The sequence below is a fragment of the Nelumbo nucifera genome, chromosome 2, assembly GCF_055504915.1.
Source record: "Nelumbo nucifera cultivar China Antique chromosome 2, China Antique-T2T, whole genome shotgun sequence".
NCBI classification, from domain to species: domain Eukaryota; kingdom Viridiplantae; phylum Streptophyta; class Magnoliopsida; order Proteales; family Nelumbonaceae; genus Nelumbo; species Nelumbo nucifera.
The window spans coordinates 97,554,460-97,577,411 of record NC_142650.1 but is presented as its reverse complement, the minus strand read 5'-3'; the positions used below and the strand labels follow the sequence as shown (position 1 = coordinate 97,577,411).

Here is a 22,952-nt window from a genome sequence, read left to right as displayed (position 1 = left end):
AGCAACGAAATTCAGCTAAAAGGAACTTATCCTCAAGGAACAAGGTATCTGGAATTGCTAGCACAACCTGCACTCTTAGTGTTTACTCTCTTTCAACTTCTTGCACACAGTACTAACTTAAGCATCGGAGCGTTCCCACCGGGAAACCCCCCGGGAGTTCTTCCTCCTTCTCTCGTTTCAGGTACACCTCAGGAGCCACGCGAGCGCCAGCTAGGAGTGACCGGATTGTGCTACATCAGAAATAACTGCGGCTATCGGGGCAGCGATCTGTTGTTCGCTGGATGCCTCCGCCCAGTCCGGACGGCGATTGTTTGTGTTGGCGATTCCCTCAGAACTCCTTTCTTTGTTGGAGAGTAATGCTTCCAGCAGGCGTCGCAGCTCCCGGACATCTTCCTTGACTTCACAAACCTCCATGCTGGTTTCTGCTAGCCTATGTTCCAGTTCGTTGACCTTGAATGATAGCTGCTCCATATCGCCCATGACGTTTGGCTCTGATACCAGAGTGTTATGGTCCCGCGCGTAGGATCTCGTCATGGTTCGGTCCACGGGGAGAAAGCCCTGCTTTCCCTTGCGCCTTCCCTTGCATGCAGACCCTATTGTGGGAACCGAATGGGTGATTTGTCCAAGAGACCATCCGAACTCTTCGAATGGGTGATTTGTCCAAGAGACCACCCGAACACTCCTCACTCTTTTCTTGACTGGAAAACTGAACGACTTTACTTCAATTCGTAGCTCCTTAAATTGGAGATTTACAGAAGGAACTTCCTTGTTGGATTTGGCTAGGCTAGGGTAATCCAACTCAAACTAAAACTCCTAATTACCTACTCCTAATGGTAACACAACTCTTACTTAAGAAGATAAAATAAAATAAGGATAAGGGATAAGGGATAAGGAATGGTGTAGCTGACGGCGAGTTGGCGGGCAGAGCTGCTGTGGTAAGATAAGTGTGGACCCCCCTTGATGAGCTGTCATGTGGGCCCCGCCCTACTACTGCTGCCGTGCGTTGCGTGCTGCTGCCGTGCAGTGCGTGCTGCTGCCGTGCGGTGCGTGCTGCGTGCTGCCAGGCGGTGCATGTTGCGTGCTATCGGGCGGCGCGTGCTGCTGTGCGGCGGTGCCTGCTGCTGTGCGGCCTGCTGTGCGTGCTACTGCCTATAACTGTGCCGCAGTGCGCTGCCGATCGGTGTATCGATAACAGAATTCAGATCTCCTATACACAAGAATCCTACCCACATCTACCTACATGACATTACAGCTGTCATGCTTGGCATCCCAAATGGGGAACTTAAAAACATCGCATCAAACGACCCTACACCATCCTTTTCCTGGGTCTATAAATATGTGAATGCCAGCAGAAATGATATCAGATTCAGGTATATTGCAGTTGGCAATGAAGTGACCATGGCCGAGTGGGAGTATGTCCTGCCTGCAATGAAGAACATTTACAGGGCGCTTGAAACCGCTGGTTTACAAGACCAAATCAAGGTGTCAACTGCAGTTTTCTCTGGGCACATTTCTGCAACCTACCCTCCTCGGAATTCCGTGTTCAATTCTCAAATTCGGCCATTCATGCGGGAAATCGTTGCCTTCTTGCTCGAGAAACAAGCACCACTGCTTGCTAATGTGTATCCCTTCTTCGCTTATCTGAGCAATCAAGCTCAGATTCCGTCTGAATACGTCTTCTTTACATCCCCAACAGTGAATGAAATCGGATACCAGAACCTTTTCGATGCCATGCTTGATGGTTTCTATTATGCTCTTGAGAAGGAGGGAGGGTCCTCTTTGGAGATTGTTGTATCTGAAACTGGTTGGCCAAACGCAGGTGACTCCATATCAACCACAGAAAATGCACAGAAGTACTACTCCAACCTGATTCAACATGTGAACTCAGGAAAGGGTACTCCCAAAAGGCCTGGAAAGACTATTGAAACTTACTTGTTTGCAATGTTTGATGAGAACCAGAAGGGTGAAGATGAGAGGGAGAAACATTTTGGGCTTTTCTTTCCAAACAAACTGCCCAAGTATCACATCAGCCTTTCTTAAGAGGTCGGTCCTGCTGTACATGTTACGCATTTTTCATCTTGTTGAATGAAGTTTATTTCCTCGCATGCTTGTATCCTTCCACAAGGACAATAAAAACTCTGATTAAATAATATTATTCCCTAAACAATCGCATGTCTGTGGACTGTGGTTAATTCGGGTTATTATCTGAAATTGTATTCAATTTTTCTGATTATATGCAATGAAATAAGGGATAGAAATAAGTCAGAGGTATTTTTATTGTGGCATAAAAATTTGTTAATAGATTAGACTGGTTGGTTAAGGTTAGTTTCGTCATTAAAAAATAAAAATGGCACATGTGCATCAATTCTATTATGCTAAATAACGTTGACTTAACAGAATGTATATATATTATAAATAAGGAAAAATTTATGCTGACAGAAAGACACCACACCAGAAGGTCTTTGATCATTCAAAGTATCAAACCCCTGTAAATTTTGATAAATATCACCTGATTAGTTAACATGTATATCATACTGGTTGATTGGTAAGTCAGGTTGGGTCATGGGTCAACCTGCTAACCTGATTGTCAGGTCTAACAGGGACTATTTATGTGTTGTTATAAGTTTTGACTCTTTAGTCTTTATTTTTTATTGATAATTCTTTGATCTTTTTTTTTGAATTTTCAAGGTTTTTTTTTTAATTTGGAATTTTAAGATTAATTCCTTTAATTTTAGCATTTTCCATGTATTTGTGTTCTTTAGTTTTTGAAATTAACCCATGGGTCAACCTTACCTTGAACATTTAAACATTTGTTAACCCAAGTCGACCTGAAACGGACCCGAAAGTATCTTGACCTGATTAGAAGCAAATTGCCAGGTCTACTTTGGGGTATCAGAAAGTTAGGTTAACTTAAAGAATGATAGAAAAGTGAACTTGAGTTTTAGATAATAATTTTAACTAACTTTAATTAGATGATAACCATACTATTCTGTACCATCGATACAAATGATTCCATATATTGGTGTGTTGAAAGGCACTAAAAAGGAGTGATTAGACTTAATTTGGGAAGATTGTAAATGCAAATATGTTTGTGCAAAATCTTGTATACGATATTTCTAAACCTTGTATTTGCACTCTTCCCAATCTGAGCCATAATTTTAATTTCTATCTTTACTTGTTCAACTTTATAGTTGATCCTTAACATATGGCACAACATAGGCTTTAAATCAAATATGATCCATAGACAAAGGAAACTATAACTTAGTTACACGTCCAATGGTCTCGATCAACACAATGTTCAAAAACCTTAACTCCCTGAAATCAAATCTGACACATCAATTTCTTTAAGGATATTAACATACAATCAAACCCCAAAATCCCACCATGAATCTACAACAATTAATCATAAAAATGCTAAGACTCCGTTTCTAATGGCCTTGGATAAATAGAATTAGACAACCAAGATCAATAAATTCTTTCTCAGATTTGAACAACATTCACTTGACTCTTCATCTCAGTCCATGTCCATAGACAAAATTTTAACTCAAAATTCTCTTGTTTAATCGTCCAATCAACAATGACTCCAATTTGACATTTATGATTAAATTTTAAAGCTTGCCACCACGGCCTTTTTTTTGATTGATCGACCTCAGACGAGATTCTCGATTGCCGTGTCCATGATTTTGTATCCAATTCATTCGGACCAGATATTATTAGTGTGAGTGTTCTCCATAGTGTTGAATTGCACTTATCCGGGTAAATGCACTTATTCAAGTGTGTGTTTTCTATGTTCTTTTATTTCCTAGGTAAATAAGACAGTGACCATTTTAGCCATAAAAATCAATTATTATATAAAAGGGGCGCTTTTTTGTCCCATCCAAGTGTTGGCAACTTTTCCTCAAGTGGGAAAGTTATTTACTCACCTATGAGATGGGCATATACTCAAGAAACTAAATTTTTCCCCCATCCCCGCATAAATCTGAAAAATGAACATAGGCTTCTTGGTCAAGAGTTCGGGTTCTATCAGGGCAAGTTGGTGCTTGCACCGTTCAAACAGCCCCATGCAACCTTACATTGAGAATATCTCCCATGAAATAAATCACGTAACTATGGAGATATTCCCAACACAAGGCTGTAAATGTTGGTGGAACAGGCTTTGCCCTGACTGAAGCCGGAATCCTTGGTCGATGGGGACCAAAATCCCATTGACCAAAAAATGAACAGACCCTAAAGGTTATAAGGGTTATGAGCTTTGTTGGGATTTTTGTAGCAAATCTATCATGTCGTCTTATTACATCAGCCATAGTGGTCAGAGATGAAACAAACTGATTGCCCACGATGGTTTCCGGGCCGATTGATCCGACCGTTTGGATCAACAATGATTCAAAAGTTGTCTTGAACAGTCGAAGTGTCACCCCACTGGTATGTCAGAAGGATCATGGATGCTATGGTTGCAATTTAAGGCTTGCCACTGCAGTCTTTAATGCCTTTTACTAGAGAAGTACAGGGTTAGTATTTTTTGATAATTTTTATTTTGTTTAAGCAAAAGCTATCTAACTTTTTATTATTATTTCTTTATTTTTTAAAGATTATTTGTATTATGATATTTAATTAATTAATTATTCTTGTTATTATTAAGTATTTAATTTCTGATTTTATTTTCGAAATAATTATTATAATCAAAATTTTTACAGTAAAAATTTAAAGATGAATCAAAATGTAATATTTACTTAATTATTTAATTAAAGATTAATATTGTTTTTAATTTATAATGGTGATGATTATCTTCTTATATTCTTATTAATAATCAGTATTTAATTATTGAGTGTTATTATTATTATAATAAATTTTCTAATAATATCATGGTGTTTGGAAGCGTGCGCGCTTTTTGGAACTGATTTTCAAGAAAAAACATCCATGCTTCCAAAACCTGTTTTTTATAAAAAAACGCGTCTGCCACGTAGGCAGTGAGCAACACTGTGTTATTTGGTAAAGTGATTTTTATCACTGTTTTTCATGTACGTGCTGACAGGTAAGCAACTTATAAGATACACATCAGTCAACTATTGGGGAGAACGGTTCACCGATGCACCAGTGGGGTCCCGATTTTCGAGGCATGCCCAATTTTTTAATAATCAGCTGAATCAAATAAGGAGATACATGGGCATTTGTTAACATGCCTATGTGGATTCAATATTGCACCATTGTTTAAAAAACGGCCACAGTTTCAAACATCCCCTATATTTGCACTCTGCATATATTTGTATTTGTACTCATTCAACAAATTACCTTTCTTTGAACTAGCAGGAACCAAATTGAAATAATCGAAGCATTACATTCTATTTATAAGTTAGTTGAGGTAACAAATACATCAAGTATTTAAATTACTGTTTATAACTCTATATATTAATTAGAACGATATTAAACATTTGGCAATGTCCCATAGTCTAACCGGACCCTGCCTTAAAAATGGCATAATGCTAAACCAAGCTATGATTTCTGCGATATTAAGCCTAGACTAGTGGAGCAATGAAGTGGGGCTGAGATAGGGCCCGCCTGCCTTGAAGGTTCAAAGTATCAAAGCCAGTATTAGCCATTGGGATGAGTTTTGTGCTGGAAGTGAGTTTAGATGGAGCTTCGATATACTTCATATATTAATTAATTAATTAATTATAAGGATTTCTTATATCTTGCCTATTGAATAGAAGATGTAAATAACTATTAATTAAAGCATAGATTTCAGGAAGAAAAAAAAATTGGTTTTGTGAATCCCTAAAAACACTCTATGGCTACCACAAAAGAGCAAATCTACTCTGTTTCAGGATAAATGTACTTTCTTCCTCTTTCTTTTACTTTAGGTTCAACAGTACTTGTTTTATCTTATTTTTACATGGCAAAACTATGGTGAATACACATGAAATCACAAGCCTACAAAAGAAAATATGCATGACATTTGGATTTTGAACTCCCTAACACCTAAGACTTGCCCAGCGATGAGCTGACCTCCCCAGCAGGGGCCGCTGACTGTACCTCGGCACTCTTGACCTCACTAGAGTCACCTAAGAGCCTATCTATACTAGAGATAGACATGATTAAAAAACATAGGAGAACAAACTAAGGAAAACATGAACTCAACAAGAGTAAAACGACCTCGGAATACAAAGAAGGAAGTAGCGAGCTAAAAGACTCCAACGCGACCTCAGAACGAAGACTTGCGAATTTGTGGCGAAGTAATGAGTCTCGGGCCCCCTACTTATACCTGCTATGTCCGAAAATCAACTATCGAGATCAAAACAATCCAATGGCTCCTAGGAAAACCGGCTACGCGACCCTGAGGTTGAAATCAATTTAGCGCGTTTTTTGACATCTGCGGAGTTTGTAGATCGCGTGACGTTCGCGCGTAGACCAGACGCGACCTGGGTTGTTCCTAGTTGACCCAGGTGGCCGAACAGGTCCGACCAGCGATTCGTCCGACAAGCTGCCTGGACCTCGGGCCAAATCGACTTGGCTCATCATGAACTCCCCGCACTGGGTCGGGACCCCTGGCTCGGGGAGTGGGGGGCAATTGATGAAGGGTGATTTGGCCAGTCGTAGTAAAGCGGGGAAATGTGGACACGACCTAACTAGTAAGATGACAGCTCAGCCCAACATGCCAAGTCCGCAACAGGTTGAGCTGGGATAATCAAACCACCTTAGGACGAGTTCACCTCGGTGTAAGGTCGCATCAAGACCACCACAGTCCCAAGGCACTTCGGCATTCACCCTAGGTCAGATCTAAAGAGTAGTAGCTCGGGTAATACTAGCAGACCATTACATGGCAACCCCGAAGATCTAGCCATCAGATCCCGAGCCTCACAGGATCATGCCTCGTAACGGTAAGCCTTATCTCCTCCCCACCCGGTTCAGATGGAATTGATAAGCCCTATCAGTTATCCCCCATTAACGCGGAAACGAATCTCATCGTGACGAGAATCCTAGAACCGCTCCGCGAAACCCACGAGGACTCCACTATATAAAGGCTCTACCCCCGGAGCCCAAGGTACGCGTGATTTCTCTGCTCTCTAGCCCTCTACACTCTAAACCTTTTCAGCCCTTAACCAAGTATACTAACTTAAACATCGGAGCGATCTCGCCAGCCAAATAACCCCAGGTTCTCTGATTCTTCTTTTGTAGATCGGCCTAGTCCGCCGTTAATTAGAAGTTAGATCACCTCCAGTAGGGAGCAGTCAGATCGCGCTTCATTAGTATTGAAATCAGATATCTTAGTCCAGGCTGCTTCAAATCTAAATTTTTTTCTATTGGATTTCTTGAAATAAGAGGTATAGATTGCAACGAGCGGATAATCGTTTCTTCTCAGGTGCTTTACATGAGTGTGAGGGAAATTTTCAAGCCAAGAGGTGGAGCAGAGTCCTCTGTCAAGGCGTTCAAGAAAACCGAGATCAGTTAAATCACGGATGAACTTTCATTCTGCATTCTAGCGCGTTTGTTCATTCGCATCCTGTCCATCTTCAAATTATTGTTCAATGTGTTTCCACTTTCCTTATGAGAGCATAAATGAGAAAATTTCCACTTTCCACGCTTGGCGGGTAAGAGTCAGATTGTTCCTCCATGCCATTGGAATCACTGGGATTAGGAATTGTCTTTATTGACTTGCATTCAGGAGATGACTTGACTGGATCACTATATATATGAAAGTCTTTGGAGGTCCCCGTCAGCCCGTCCAATAGGCAAGGAGATGCAACCGATTGACCTGACTTTTTTGTCACTTCATTTGTTTTTCTTTTTTCTTTTTTTTGTACCAACGATTGACTTGACTTGAGCAGAGAAACTATAGAAACACCCCACAGCCTTTTCTGCCTCTTTATGTCGAATGCAAAACCTTGTATGCACTGTATATCATGGTGTTTGGAAGCATGGGCGCTTTTTGGGATTGATATTCAAGAAAAAACGCCCATGATTCCAAAACCTGTTTTTTACAAAAAAAACGCTTCTGCAACGTTAACGGTGAGTAACACTATGCTGCTTGGTAAGGTGATTTTTATCACTATTTTTTATGTATGTATTGACAGGTAAGCACCATATAAGATATACATCAGTCAACCGTTGGGGAAAACGATTCACCGATGCACCAGTGGGGTCCTGATTTTTGAGGCATGCCTGATTTTTTAATAATCAGCTGAATCAAACAATGAGATACATGGACATTTATTGCAATACCTATGTGGATCCAATGTTACCCCATTTTTTAAAAAACGGCCACAGTTTCAAACATCCAATGAGATACAAGGGCATTTGTATTTGTACTCATTCAACAAATTACCTTTCTTTGAACTAGCAGGAACCAAATTGAAATAATCAGTGGGGCTGAGATAGGGCCCGCCTGCTTTGAAGGTTAAAAGTATCAAAGCCAGTATCGGCCATTGGGATGAGTTTTGTGCTGGAAGTGAGTTTAGATGGAGCTTCGATATACTTCATATATTAATTAATTATAAGGATTTCTTATATCTTGCCTATTGAATAGAAGATGTAAAGAACTATGAATTAAAGCATAGATTTCAGGAAGAAAAAAAGAAGAAAAAAATTGGTTTTTTGAATCCCTAAAAAGACTGGCTACCACAAAAGAGCAAATCTACTCTGTTTCAGCATAAATGTACTTTCTTCCTCTGTTTGTTTTACTTTAGGTTCAACAGTACTTGTTTTATCTTATTTTAACATGGCAAAACTATGGTGAATACACATGAAATCACAAGCCTACAAAAGAAACTATGCATGCCATTTGGATTTTGAACTCCCTGACAGTTATGTTAAATTTGATGCACCACTTAGTTGACTTAAATCAATATTAATTTGTTATTGATACAAATACTTGAGCAGCCCTGATCCGTGGGTTTTGTTGGGACATCACTTGAATCACCAAGATGAATAGATTGTATACTGTAACAAACAAGATCAACCATTTGATCTGTTGGCCTGTCAATGAAGTTAAGCTAAAAAGAATACATGCAGTTATAATAATATTGGATAATTAAGGTCTATAACATTATGCTTAGCTTTCTTTTACTTTAATAAGGGTAGTAGATGACTTGTATCAAAAGAAGTATCATCAATGGGCAGCTCTGGTGGAGATAGAAAGGGTCTGGGTGGCATTTGTAGAAGTTCAATATCATCTTCCAACATGCCTACAACTTTGCTCAGGGAAGGAAGATCAACAGGATGGAGATCACGCGGGTGAACCTACTTGTTAAAAGCGTGTGTCTTTGACGTTTTGTAGACCTATAGATGTGTCAAGGCTGTCAATCGAGCTTCATCATGTGGGCGAACCTTCTAGGATTTCTGCTTCTAGCAAGATTCTTAAAGAAAGTACTTCAATTTCTGTAGGGAGCACTACTTCCATACCACCCCGCCCAGTTCGGGCAGAATTGATAAGCCCTATCAGTTATCTTCCATTAACGTGGAAACGGATCTCATCGTGACGAGGATCTCGGAACCGCTCCGCGAAACCTGCGAGGACTCCACTATATAAAGGCTCTATCCCCGGAGGTCCAAGGTACGTGTGATTTCTCTGCTCTCTAGCTCTCTACACTCTAAAGCTTTTCAGCTCGCAACCAAGTATACTGACTTAAGTATCGGAGTGACCTCACCTGGCAAACAACCCCAGGTTCTCTGATTCTTCCTTTGCAGATCGACCAAGTCTGCCATTTATTGGAAGCCAGATCACCTCCAGCAGTGAGCAGTCAGATCGCGCTTCATCATTTGGCGTCATCTGTGGGAACTCGCTACAAAAAGCCTCTTTCCACAAACAATCACAGACTCTGATCCATGGTATCCTCCAACAACACCGGACAAAACAACGAGATGAACGTCTCCGGGGGGCAGCCTCAGTTCCCTTTTGTCTGCATCGATCAGTTCACCATCCCGCTTACCACAATTGGGGTTCCAACATTGACCGCGCCCCAAGCGACCACACAAGTGAATGCGCCACTCCCTCCTGTAGTCGACGCGACGTTCACTAAACTGTCTGTGGTACACTGTGTTTGGGCCATTCAGGTCAAAATGCAGTAGGTCTGGTAGTATCAACTATACCAGCAGCATGTATTTCATCAGTTCTATCAGCAACAGTACCAGTAGCAGTTCTCTCCGCTGCAGCAAAATCAGCAGCCGGTTCCGCCTCGGCACCCGGTAACGCAACAGAATCAGCCCCATCGTCAGAACACTCACCCTCCTCGCTGGGGAGAGGCATCCCAGGTTCCACTGAAGGGATGAGAGATCCATCCTATGGACGCCCAAAGATTGCGGAATAAGGGGCGAATTTCAAAAATTTTATCTCTCCCATTTAGAAAATCATATTTTCAAGGATCAATCTTGAACCATAAACTGAACCAGATCTGAACCAAAAGGAGTGGGAGAGGATTATACCTGATACGGAGAAATACTATCTCCCAATGGAGGTGTTCACGCCCAAGGAAGGATCCAAAATCTGCTCCCACTGAAGATGGCGCAGTGAATGATGGAGCAGAATCAGCAATGTTCTTCAAAAGAACTTGACCCTTCGCAAGAATCAACTAGACGGCTTGTGAGTACAGCTCCAATCAATCTTTTCCCAAAAGATTGAAATCAAGATCCAATCTTGATTGCTCCCAAGAACTGGAGATCGAACTGAAGGAATGGCAATGGCAGGAAGGTGGCGGCAGGAGAGAATTCACAGTATGTAGGAAATCTCTCAATCTCTCTTTCTTTAAGAGAAGAATGATGTTGATGATGTAAAAGGCTGCCGCCCCCTTCCCCTTTTATAATCTCAAAGGGATCAGCACCTAATCAGATTAGGAGTTGCTAATCCAAATCATATTTGGGTTAGAAGTCCCTTAGTGATAAGGGATAATCCTTATCTTATCTGCAAATCAGATCAGCTGTCTCCTAATCTAATTAGGAGGTTTCCAGATCTAAATCTTATTTAGATCTTGGACTCTCTGAGTGGATAGGGTCTAAGCCCAATCCTTTTAGCTGACCCACTTCAGAATTCGCCCCCTTTAAATGACTGATCAAATCAGCCCAGTTCGAAATGGGCTTAAGGCCCATTAAGGTTATGTACTCAAAAACCTTCCAAATTGCTGCCCAGTTGGGCTTCCTTGTATGGCGTGGGACCCAAGCATTGATCTACACATCAGCCACATGGGTTCAGCCCAGCCTTTGTTACAAGGCCTAGCCGAATGCACTGCTGAAGACAGTGTACCCCCTGAAACCCATCAAATGAGCTCTATGGGCCCAACACTTACACTAAGTGGTCCCTGGGCCAAGCCACCTTGTAACACCCAGGGACTGTGGGCAGATGCAAGATTAGCCCATCAGGCATTATCCTCAATGGTCTTACACTTAACCTCTCAGCCCATAATGATCATACACTGCCCGACAAGAGAGGACCTCTCCCTCGGCTGCAAGGAACAGTGTTGCACTCTCCACTTTTATGGATCCCGGGAATTAAAACCTTCTTGCAAACAATTTAGAAACCATACATATATACTTTTATATCTTATATAAAATATATTTTGCAAAACAAATCTCAACGGTTGAAATCGGCTGCCGGCAGTCTTGGTTTCCATCAGTGAGAGTGCATCCCCGATCATTACCTTTGTCCGACAAAGGGGCTGATCCTGTCACTCTGATCACCCACTCAGATGAATTCTCGGACTGTCCCAACATACCTAGGTTTTGACCCCCGCTAAGGATCTCACTGATTGGTACATCAAAGACAGCCCAATCCGACACCTAGTGTAGTATCATAATCGAGTCTAGGGGTCGGGTGTAACTTTCCAGTTTTGCCCATCAATCTCCAAGGTCCAGGGCAATACTGGAAATCTGGTCCAGTTCAAAGATTCAATTAATCCTACACTGTATGTGCCTAGGGTCTCACCCTGGCAGCTGAGACAAGCCACCCCAACCGACTTGGTGGCACTACAGTGTCAGCCTTGTCAGGATAGGTCTCCCCAGACCGACCCACCGGCTGTGAACATTCTAAACTAACACGAGTCTCATTAAGTGTCCAGTTTAAGGGTATTACACAGAAACATACCAAGGGAACATGAATCAAATATGCATCTTTATTCATTTACAATAAACTCATAAAGTACATCATTCTGATTGAAGCTAAGGGCATACAAAACTGTCTAACATCCACATCCTCTGGGGAGCTAGGTCTCGTCCCGCAGCAAGAGGGACAAACAAGTCACTCTTCCCACCTCGCGGAACGTGAACAGATCGGGAGACACTCAACCCGCCAAAGCCATTTCACCCCGGCCCTCGCATCATGAAGGTTCGCTTGCAGGGAACCGGTTCGGGGTTCTGGTCACGGACTCCAGGTGAGGCCCTTCCATTCACGGCAGCCAGCATCAATAGTCCGAGCCACTCCGTGCCAGGACGATACCCGACCACATAGAGGTCAGCAACACCTATGCGGAGCCAGTCAAGAAGCAGCAAAGAAGGCATCTTAAGGCATGCTGAACTGCAGTTCCAAGCCAGCTCGCCGGTCCTAGTCAACCTGAGCATCTAAAAGGTAAAGAGGAGGCGAGCCCAAAAGCCACAAAGACCGCTCCCTACCTCTCCATGTCATCCCCTTTGTCCTTTGAGTTTCTGGCAACCCCAATGCCGAAGGAATTCAAACTGCCTCCGCTGGACAAGTATGATGGATCGTTCGATCCAAATGACCACGTGGACTCATTCTAGTCCCAGATGCATCTAGCTGGGGCTGACGAGTCCTGCATATGCGTTGCCTTCTCCACCACATTCAAAGGGGTAGCTTGCACATGGTACAGGAACATCACACCAAGGACGATCAAAAGCCGGGTGCAGTTCGTGCAGATGTTCACCTTGCACTTCATCACCAGTAAGAAGTGCCCGAGGTCTCAAGAAAGCCTCCTCAGCATAGTCCAAAGAGAAAGGAAGTCAATCCGAAGCTACATAAAACGCTTCAATGACACCTGTTTACACATCCCCAACAAGGATCCCGCTATAAGACTCACGACATCAAGGAGAGGAATTACTCAGAGGGAATTCAAGTGGCACGTGGTGGCCAACAAGCCCAAGGACATCACTGAATTCCTTAAGCTCGCCGACCAGTTCATCGGGATAGAAGAGGAGATGAACCAGAAGAGCGAAAATCCAACGAAGAAAAGTAAAAGAGAAGGTGACAACTCGAATAACAGTGGCAATAAATGAAGAAAAAGCAAGTCCTCGACTAGGGGAGGAAACAAGTCTGGGAGCTGATCTCCTTCACAATCCCATAAGTCAGGTCGGCATTCCCGAACTCTGCCGGTGGAAAGGACAAGCTACACGCCCCTCAATGCGAAGCGGGGAGAGATTCTTATGGCAATCAAAGACGCCTCCTATGTGAAGTGGCCACCTCGGTTGAGGGGAGATCCTGCCACTAGAAATAAAAATGTATACTGTCATTTTCATAAAGACCACGGTGATAGTACCGAAAACTATAGAAATCTCTGTGACGAGACCGAAGAGATCATTCGTCGTGGATATTTATAAAATTTTGTACAAAAAGAAAATAGAAACTCGACAGATCGCTAGACAGATCGACAAGGGGAGCAAAGGAGAAATGTTCCCGAGTCCAGCAGCAGGCATAGTGAGCAGCCGTAGAGATAGTTACCAGAAGAAAGACCAATCCGTAGATAAAGCAACATGATTACTGGTGGGTTCATCCACACGGGCTGCACCTCAGCAGCGAGGAAAACATCGGTTCATGAACTGGAATGTGATGAGCACAGGATTCAGTACCCCCACGACAATGCACTGGTCATAAAGTTGAGAATAAATGACTTTGAAGTAAAGTGCGTCCTGGTAGATTTGGGTAGTTCAGCTGACATCTTGTTCAAGGACGCCTTCGACAAGCTCCAGGTCCAAGAAGGCGATCTCAAGCCCACAAATTTTCCTCTAGTAGGCTTCATCGGAGAAGAAGCCACAGTACCTGTAGAGGTTGACACGTGGCCTAACATTGCGAGGTTCGATCACACTTTCTTGGTGGTTTCGACTCCCTCCCCGTACAACGCCTTAGTAGGTCGGTCCATTACCCACACACTTCGCGGAGTGGTTTCCACCTACTATTTGGCCATGAAGTTCCCTACGGACTATGGAGTATGGGTAGTGCGAGGCGACCAGCTCGAGTCTCGCAAATGCTATGTCACCACCCTCATGGGGAAAGCCAAATTAGCAGCTGACATTGAACTCGATCGACCAACGGAGTACACCGAGGAGCGAGCCACATCAACAGAAGAGACGATCCACATTCCGTTCTCAGTAGAAGATCCAACCAAAACTCTCCAGATCGGTACATCGATCGAGGAACCACTCCATTCTCAACTGGTAAGCTTTTTTAATTAAAAATTTAGATGTATTTGCATGGTTTGCGGCAGAGATGCCCGACATAGATTTAAAAATTATAACTCACAAGTTAAACACTTATCCTTTAGTTAGGCCCGTTAGACAGAAAAAACGCAACCTCACCCCGGAACGTTGAAGGATAGTCAACAAGGAGGTCGAGAAGCTTCTTGCAGCCGATTTCATTAGGGAGGTCCATTACCCGAGCTGTGTAGCTAACCCAGTTTTGGTAAAAAGGGCCAACGGTAAATGGCGCATGTGCGTCGATTATAGCGATCTGAATCAATTTTGCCTGAATGACTGTTTCCCACTACCCAAGATCGACCGTCTAGTGGACGCGACCTTAGGGCACGATTTGCTGAGCTTTCTGGACGCATACTCAGGATACAACCAGATTAAGATGGACCCTACCGATGAAGAAAAAACGGCCTTCATTACTAAGCTCAACCTGTATTGTTATAAGGTCATGCCCTTCGGATTAAAAAATGCTGGGCGACCTTTCAAAGACTTGTAAATAGGATTTTTGAGCCGTTGATCGGTAATTATATTGAATGTTATGTAGATGATATGGTTATAAAAACCCGGTTTTCAAAATCTTTGTTGAATGACTTGCAAAGTGTTTTTGAAATCTTGCGTAAATATAACATGAAACTAAATCCCAACTAATGCGTCTTCGGTGTCACCTTGGGTAAATTCCTGGGCTACATAGTCAATCGACGTGGCATCAAAGCCAATCCCGAAAAAATAAGGGCCATCTTAGACATGAGACCACCTCGTAAGGTAAAAGAGGTTCAGAGACTAAATGGCAGGATAGCCACTTTGAGCCGTTTATGTTCAAATTGGAAGATCTCTGCTTGCCTTTCTTCAAGGCAAGGCCACAGAATGTGAGCTTGCCTTCGACGAGCAAAAAAATACCTAGTTAGGATCCCGGTTTTGACCTGACCCGAGGAGGGAGATGTTTTAAAGCTGTACCTCTCCGCGAGCGATGAGGTAGTCAGCTCGGTACTAATAAAAGAGGTAGATCGAGTCCAATGACCCATCTATTATGTTAGCAAGGTTTTGCAGGATGCTAAAAGAAGGTATCCGGAGATCAAAAAGCTGGTGTATGCGCTAGTCACAGCAGCTCGGAAGCTTCGTCCCTACTTCCAAGCCCACACCATCACCGTCTTCACCAACAAGCCTTGGAGGCAAATCCTACTCAAGCCCGAGGTATCTGGCAGGCTGACGAAGTGGGCCATCGAACTCAGTGAGTATGACATACGGTAGGAACCTCGGATGATGATTAAGGCCCATGCCTTAGCTGACTTCGTGGCAGAATGCACGTTCAGCACCATGACCCCCAAAGTACCCAAGCTCAGGCATGCGGAGGAAGCTTCAACCAGCACGGCACAAGTCCTGGTTCGAGCAAGACTGACCTGGGACGAGGAGCCCTGGATCCTCCACCTCGACGACTTGTCTAATCAACAAGGAAGCGGAGCGGGCATAATTCTGTACGAACCAAGTGGGGTGAAAGTGGAATACGCGCTCTAGTTCAGATTTGCAACATCCAACAATAAAGCAAAGTATGAGGCATTGATAGTTGGGCTCACCTTAGCCAAAGAAGTAAAAGCAAAACACCTCATCATCTGCAGCGACTTCCAGCTCGTGGTCAATCAGATCAACGGCGAGTATGAAGCCCGCAACCCCACCATGACTGCCTATTTAGCCAAGGTTAGAGAAGTTTTGCGAGCTTCTTATCCTACTTTGTCAGGGTGATCCCAAGGTTCGAGAACGCTGAGGCCGACGCCCTGTCCTGCTTACCCAACACAAATAGAAACACAATGAGGACCGTGTACATAGAGGACCTGCCTTGGCCTAGCAATCTTGGGGTTTGATAAAAATAAAATTTGTCATATTTTTATCCCCCAATATTCAGTATTTTACACTTAAATGGTACCTAATTGGACTCATTACTCTTGTATTTCGATTTAGGGCAAGCAAGAAGGCGATTGGAAGAAAACAAGGCTAATCGGATGATTTTGCATAGTTTCGGCACCGATCAGGGATCTGGGCATAACTCTCAATTCCAGACTCCGATTTGGATAATTCAAGAAGCAATGGAAAGATAAGAAAAATGCCCACATCTTTTATGTTTTAGGTTTTGGCAGAATCGGTTCGCATTGAAGACGAATTCGGGACCAACGTCGGAGCAATTTCGCACCAAGGCCGATTTCACAAGCTGAAGCCCATTTTGCAGAAGAGTCTTGAAGCAAGCCCGAATTGTTAAAGAAGCCCAGTTTGAATTCAAGATCCAAGAGTCCCATTAAAATAGAAGTTGAATGTAATCTCAATAAAAGAGTTTTATCAGATTTAAATTCTCAAATTGTAATCCTAAAAAGATAAGAGATAAGAGTTATGTAGGATAAGTTCAAATTAGACTTGGACTTTCCAGTTTGAGGATAATCTCCTTAAGGGAGTTGGAGATAATCCCTCTCCCCAAATCTATATAAAGGGGGGGCGGACCAGCACCCAAGGCATCAATTTCCTCGAAGAGAGCTTCAGTCTTCAGAGAGAGAAATCAGCAACCAAGGTGGAAGAAGCAAGAGTTCGCCCCCCTTTCTCATCTGGAAGCTGCGATTTCATCATGAAGTGTCTATAAGTTTTTATTTCTTGTTGAAGGGTTAGGGAAGCCTTGATTCTGTAAGCATTGTGAGATCTAATTGATTTTTATTTCAGTTCATTGTTTATGGGTATTCGTATATTTTTTGCGAATTAACTGTGAGGATTATTTTTGTTGATTAAGCAAGAAGGGCCCCTTGCTCATTCAATGGAAATAATCCATGGCCGATTGAACCTCCAGTTTCATATATGATTGGTAGGTTCGGTCATGGTGACAACTAACATAAATTGATTGCAAAAAAGTTTTCAATCTATGTTAGGAAAATGTATGATTTGGTTTAAACGGTCCGAGCTTGTGAGATCGCTGACCAGAATTGGGTCTCTCCCCTCTTAATGCTATTAATAGGTTAAATCCTAAGAATTTGTTTAGGACTGCCTATTAATAAGGGAAGCAATCAAAGAGCTTGTTTTGGTTGTCGAATAATAAGAATAGAGGCTAGCTGTTAGAGCTTGTTAATAGCTATAACCAATTTATTCAAAAACATATGAATTTGTCTTTGAATCAAGGATCAATGCTACGAATCAAAGCTGAACTTGTCCCTTCAACCGGAAGCTTTCTCCCATCGATTTCATCTTTTGTTTTCTATTATTTTCCGCTATTTACTTGTTTTCCTTAGCTTTACAAACCCCCCTTAATCCATCTACTTGGAAATAAATGCACCCAATCCCTGTGGAGAACGACCTTGCTCATCACTATCTGCAAATTATTAACCTAGGGCAAGACTATTTATCTTTGGTTGGGTTCTGCACCCACCAAATTTTGGCACCGTTGCCAGGGATTGGTGTCCTAAGTAGGTTAATTTCCTTTTGTTTGGTTTATGCCTCGCTCTTCTCGTATAGGTGAACTCCACTACGACCTTGAGATCGAGAACACAGTTCGCCGCTTGAGGAAAGAAGCCAAGCAACGCCGCAACCAATCAGCATCACTCCCCACTTCTGGAGTGAAGTCTGCTGCAGAAATCGTTGAGCCATCCAACAATTCTGAAGAAGAAGTCATGGCCAACAACGAAGAAAGAAGCCTTAGAGAGCTAGCTGCACTGGATCTGCACCAACAACCTCTCTGCATCGAATATGCAGATCTAGCGGTACCCTTTGAACTTAAATCAGGTCTTATACACTTACTCCCTACTTTTCGTGGACTTACAGGCGAAGACCCTCACAAGCACCTAAAAGAATTCCACGTAGTATGCTCAAGCATGAAGCCTCAAGGTGTTACCAAGGAACAGATCAAACTGCATGCCTTTCCTTTATCACTAGCTGGTAAGGCTAAGGATTGGCTGTACTACCTACCCTCCGGTTCCATCTCAACAGTTCAGCTATAGGCTCAACCCTCCAACAACTCATGCTAATGAGGTAAACATCCCCTCCCTAAATAGAAAATTGCAAGTCTGAACTCTCTTGTCTGTCAAACCAGGCCGTCGGCTCCACCATATTCAGCCTCTCCCAACTCAGGTATGTCTCTCGATGAAATTGTGAAAGCCCTTGCAACTAATACTCAACAATTTCAACAGGAGACGAGGACAAGTATCTGAAACCTGGAGAATCAGGTCAGCCAGCTAGTGACAACTATGAGTCGAATGGAATCTCAATCATCAGGGAGGCTACCTTCTTAGACCACGACCAACCCGAAACAAAATGCTAGCGCTATCACGTTGAGAAGCGGGAAGGAACTGAATGGAACTGAATGAACCCTATCAAGAAGCATCCAAAGATACAACTAGAGAGGAAACACCATCCCAAATGGATTCAAGCGGAAAGCCACCCCAATCCATAGTCATCGCTCCACCTTTCCCTAGCCGATTTACAAAATCCAAGAAGGAGGAGCAAGACAAAGACATTCTCGAGACCTTCTGCAAAGTTGAGGTAAACATCCCCCTCCTTGATGCAATTAAGCAAGTACCCCGCCATGCCAAATTTCTCAAGGAGCTGTGCACTACTAAGAGAAGGCTGAAAGGCGATGAGAAGGTCCATATAGGAGAAAATGTTTCAGCCATTCTCCAGAAAAGACTACCCCCTAAATGCAAGAATCCAGGTATGTTTACCATTCCCTATAAGATAGGAAATGTCTAGATCGAAAAATCTATGCTAGACCTAGGAGCTTCAATAAATGTCATGCCCCATTCTATTTATACAACCATGAATCTCGGACCATTAAAAGAAACGGGCGAGATCTTACAACTTGTTGATCGGTCTGCTACATACCCGAAGGGAGTCTTAGAGGACGTCCTAGTCCAAGTTAATAATTTGGTCATTCTCGCCGATTTTTATGTGATCAACACAGAAGAAGATAACTCTTCCAACTCGACCCCAATTTTGCTAGGAAGACCCTTTCTTAGGACGTCCAGAACAAAAGTCGATGTGCATAAGGGGACGCTTACCATGGAATTCGATGGTGAGAACATTAATTTTAATATCTATGATGCCATGAGATACCCTAATGATGTGCATTCTATTTTCTCTATAGATGTTTTTGACTCCTTAGTGCAACAGACTTTTGAGCTAGAAAATGAAGACACACTAAGAGTTGCACTTAACAATGGGTCTGATCAACTGCAACGAGCAAAGCATAAGTTTATGCTGAATTCGGAACTGCAAAGTTTGACTTCTGAACTGAACTCTTTTGAATTTGCTCGTAATTCTTCTTTCCTTAGTTTGCCCCTATCTCGCACAAGGCTCCTTCCATCTATTGTGCAGGCACCCTAGCTAGAGCTAAAATCATTACGAAAGCACCTAAAGTACATGTTCCTAGGCAAGGGGGAGACACTACCTGTGATAGTTTCCTCCAAACTCGACGCACTGGAAGAAAGGAAACTAATTCAAGCACTTAAGGAATGCAAGGAAGCGATAGGATGGACTGTAGCTGATATCAAGGGGATAAGCCCATCTACCTGCATGCACAAAATACTCTTGGAAGAAGACAACAAACCTGCAATTGGAGCCCAATGCTGATTAAACCCACCGCTGATGGAGGTAGTGAAGAAAGAAGTTTTAAAACTTCTAGATGCCAGAATAATCTATCCCATTTCAAATAGTAAGTTGGTAAGTCCGATACAAGTAGTCCCAAAGAAAACAGGTATGACGGTGGTCGAAAATCAAGACGGTGAGCTAGTGCCTACCCGAATTCAAAATGGGTGGCCGGTGTGTATAGATTACCGAAAGCTGAATTCATTAACCCGAAAAAACCACTTCCCGCTCCCTTTTATCGATCAAATGCTTGAAAGACTAGCTGGCAAATCTCATTATAATTGTCTTGATGGTTATTCAGGGTTTCATCAAATTCCAGTTGCACCTGAGGACCAAGAAAAGACTACCTTCACCTGCCCCTTCGGTACCTTTGCTTATTGGCGCATGCCATTCGGTCTCTGCAATGCTCCCGCCACATTCCAAAGATGTATGGTTAGTATATTTTCAGATTATGTGGAAAGCATTATAGAGGTATTTATGGACGACTTCATAGTGTATGGGGATTCTTTTGATTCATGCTTATCTAACCTTACAAAGGTACTTGAAAGGAGTATAGAAAAGAACCTCGTGCTGAATTATGAAAAATGCCATTTCATGGTCGACCAGGGCATCATTCTAGGGCATGTAGTCTCTTCTAAGGGAATCGAAGTTGATAAAGCAAAAGTAGATGTTATTAAATCCCTGCCCTATCCCATGAACATTCGGGAAGTTCGCTCTTTCCTTGGACATGCAGGATTCTATCGGAGATTCATCAAGGATTTCTCCAAGATAATTTGCCCCTTATGTAATTTACTCCAGAAGGATGTGATGTTTGATTTTGATGAAGGGTGCAGGGCAGCCTTTGATAAGCTGAAAGAATTGTTGACTTCAGCCCAGTCATCCAGCCACCGAATTGGGATCTTCCCTTTGAGATTATGTGTGATGCAAGCAATTATGCCATTGGTGTTGTTTTGGGACAGAGGGTTGGAAGAGCCACTCATGCAATATATTATGCTTCGAGGACCCTTGATGCTGCCCAATGCAATTATTCAACAACAGAGAAGGAACTCTTGGTTGTAGTTTTTGCTTTAGAAAAATTCCGTTCATATATATTGGGTACTAAGGTGATTGTTTATTCTGATCATGCAGCCCTAAAAGATTTTCTCGCCAAGAAAGAAGCAAAGCCGAGGCTTATCTGCTGGATTCTCCTGCTACAAGAATTTAACCTCGAAATCCGCGACAAGAAGGGTGCAGAAAATTTGGTTGCAGACCATCTTAGTAGGCCGACTACAAGTGAAGAGGCAACACCCTTGAAAGACGAGTTCCCAGATGAGCACCATTTTGCGATTCAAGAAGGAACTCCATGGTATGCAGATATAGTTAATTATTTGGTTACTAGAACCATACCAGGAGAATTAACAAGAGCTCAAAGGGATAAGGTAAGAAGCGATGCCAAGTACTACATCTGGGATGACCCATATTTGTGGAAGCAATGTTCTGATCAGGTCCTTCGAAGGTGCGTGCCCGACCCCGAAATCCCCTCCATTCTTCACTTCTGCCATTCATATGCCTGTGGGGGCCATTTTGGCTCAAAGAGGACAACACGTAAGATACTGGAGTGCGGATTATTTTGGCCTACCCTATTTCGTGATGCTTATATGTTCTGCAAGGCCTGTAAACAATGCCAAAAGACAGGTAATTTAAGCCATAAAGACCAAATGCCACTTACCCCTATACTGATATGTGAAATATTTGATGTATGGGGTATAGATTTCATGGGCCCATTCCCTTCCTCTTTCAGTAATGTTTACATCCTACTAGCTGTAGACTCTGTTTCGAAATGGGTATATGCTAAAGCTACTCGGACTGATCATGCCAAGGTTGTTGTAGATTTTGTCAAGTCCCACATTTTCTCCAGGTTGGGAATGCCCAGGGCGATAATAAGTGACCGAGGTACTCCCTTCTGCAACTGAGTGGTGGAAGCTCTATTCAAGAAATACAATATCACCCATCGAATTTCCACTGCATACCACCCACAAACAAGCAGACAAGCTGAAGTGTCCAACAGGGAGATAAAATCCATACTTGAGTAAATGGTTGACCCTAGAAGGAAGAATTGGAGTCTGAGATTCAATGATGCAATACGGGCCTACCACACAACCTACAAAACTCCTATAGGTATGTCTCCCTACCGTTTGGTATTCGGCAAGCCATGTCATCTCCCTGTGGAACTGGAACATAAATCATACTGGGCGGTCAAATAATGCAACATGCACATGGATGAGGCAGGAGAACAGAGGAAGTTGCAGCTACAGGAACTAGAAGAGATCCGCAATGACGCTTATGAGAGCTCTCGAATCTACAAGGAAAAGACAAAAGCCTTCCATGACAAGACGATCTCAAGGAAAGATTTTGCAGTTGGCCAGAAAGTTCTTCTTTTCCATTCTAGGCTTAAACTCTTCCCTGGTAAGTTGCGATCTCGGTGGGTTGGACCTTTCACTGTTACTAACGTCTTACCTTATGGAGCAGTTGAGATTCAAAGTCCGACCACAGACAAGAGGTTCAAGGTAAATGGGCACCGTCTAAAACCCTTCTATGAAGGATTTCAGGTATACAATGTGGAAGAGGTACCCCTCGAAAATCCGACCTATGCAGAGTAGGGCATGAAACTCTGTCTCCCCACCCACCTTCCACCGCATCAGGGAAGTTTGTTCCTTTTCTTTTTTTTTCCTCTCTACTTGTTTTCCTTTTAGTTTCCACCTTTTATTAAGTTTTAAGTATGGGGGGGGGGGGTACAGGCTTTAACCGTTTCATTTCAAAAAAAAAAAAAAACACTCAACTCTTTTGAAATCAATTGAAACAATATTTTAGGAAAATTCTTGTGGACCCAGTATGAGGCACAATTGAGTACATGATCTTTCTGAAGCCATTCCCTTTTTAGCTAGTCCTAAATTCAGGTTTAAGTGAACAGG

The 22,952-nt window shown here is 42.8% G+C and overlaps 2 pseudogenes; both read left to right on the top strand.

Moving 5' to 3' along the window:
* Positions 1–1,257: 1,257 nt before the first annotated feature.
* Positions 1,258–2,040, top strand: LOC148802590 (glucan endo-1,3-beta-glucosidase, acidic pseudogene; annotated as a pseudogene).
* Positions 2,041–18,777: 16,737 nt separating this feature from the next.
* On the top strand, positions 18,778–22,640 carry LOC104589801 (uncharacterized; annotated as a pseudogene).
* Positions 22,641–22,952: the final 312 nt, after the last annotated feature.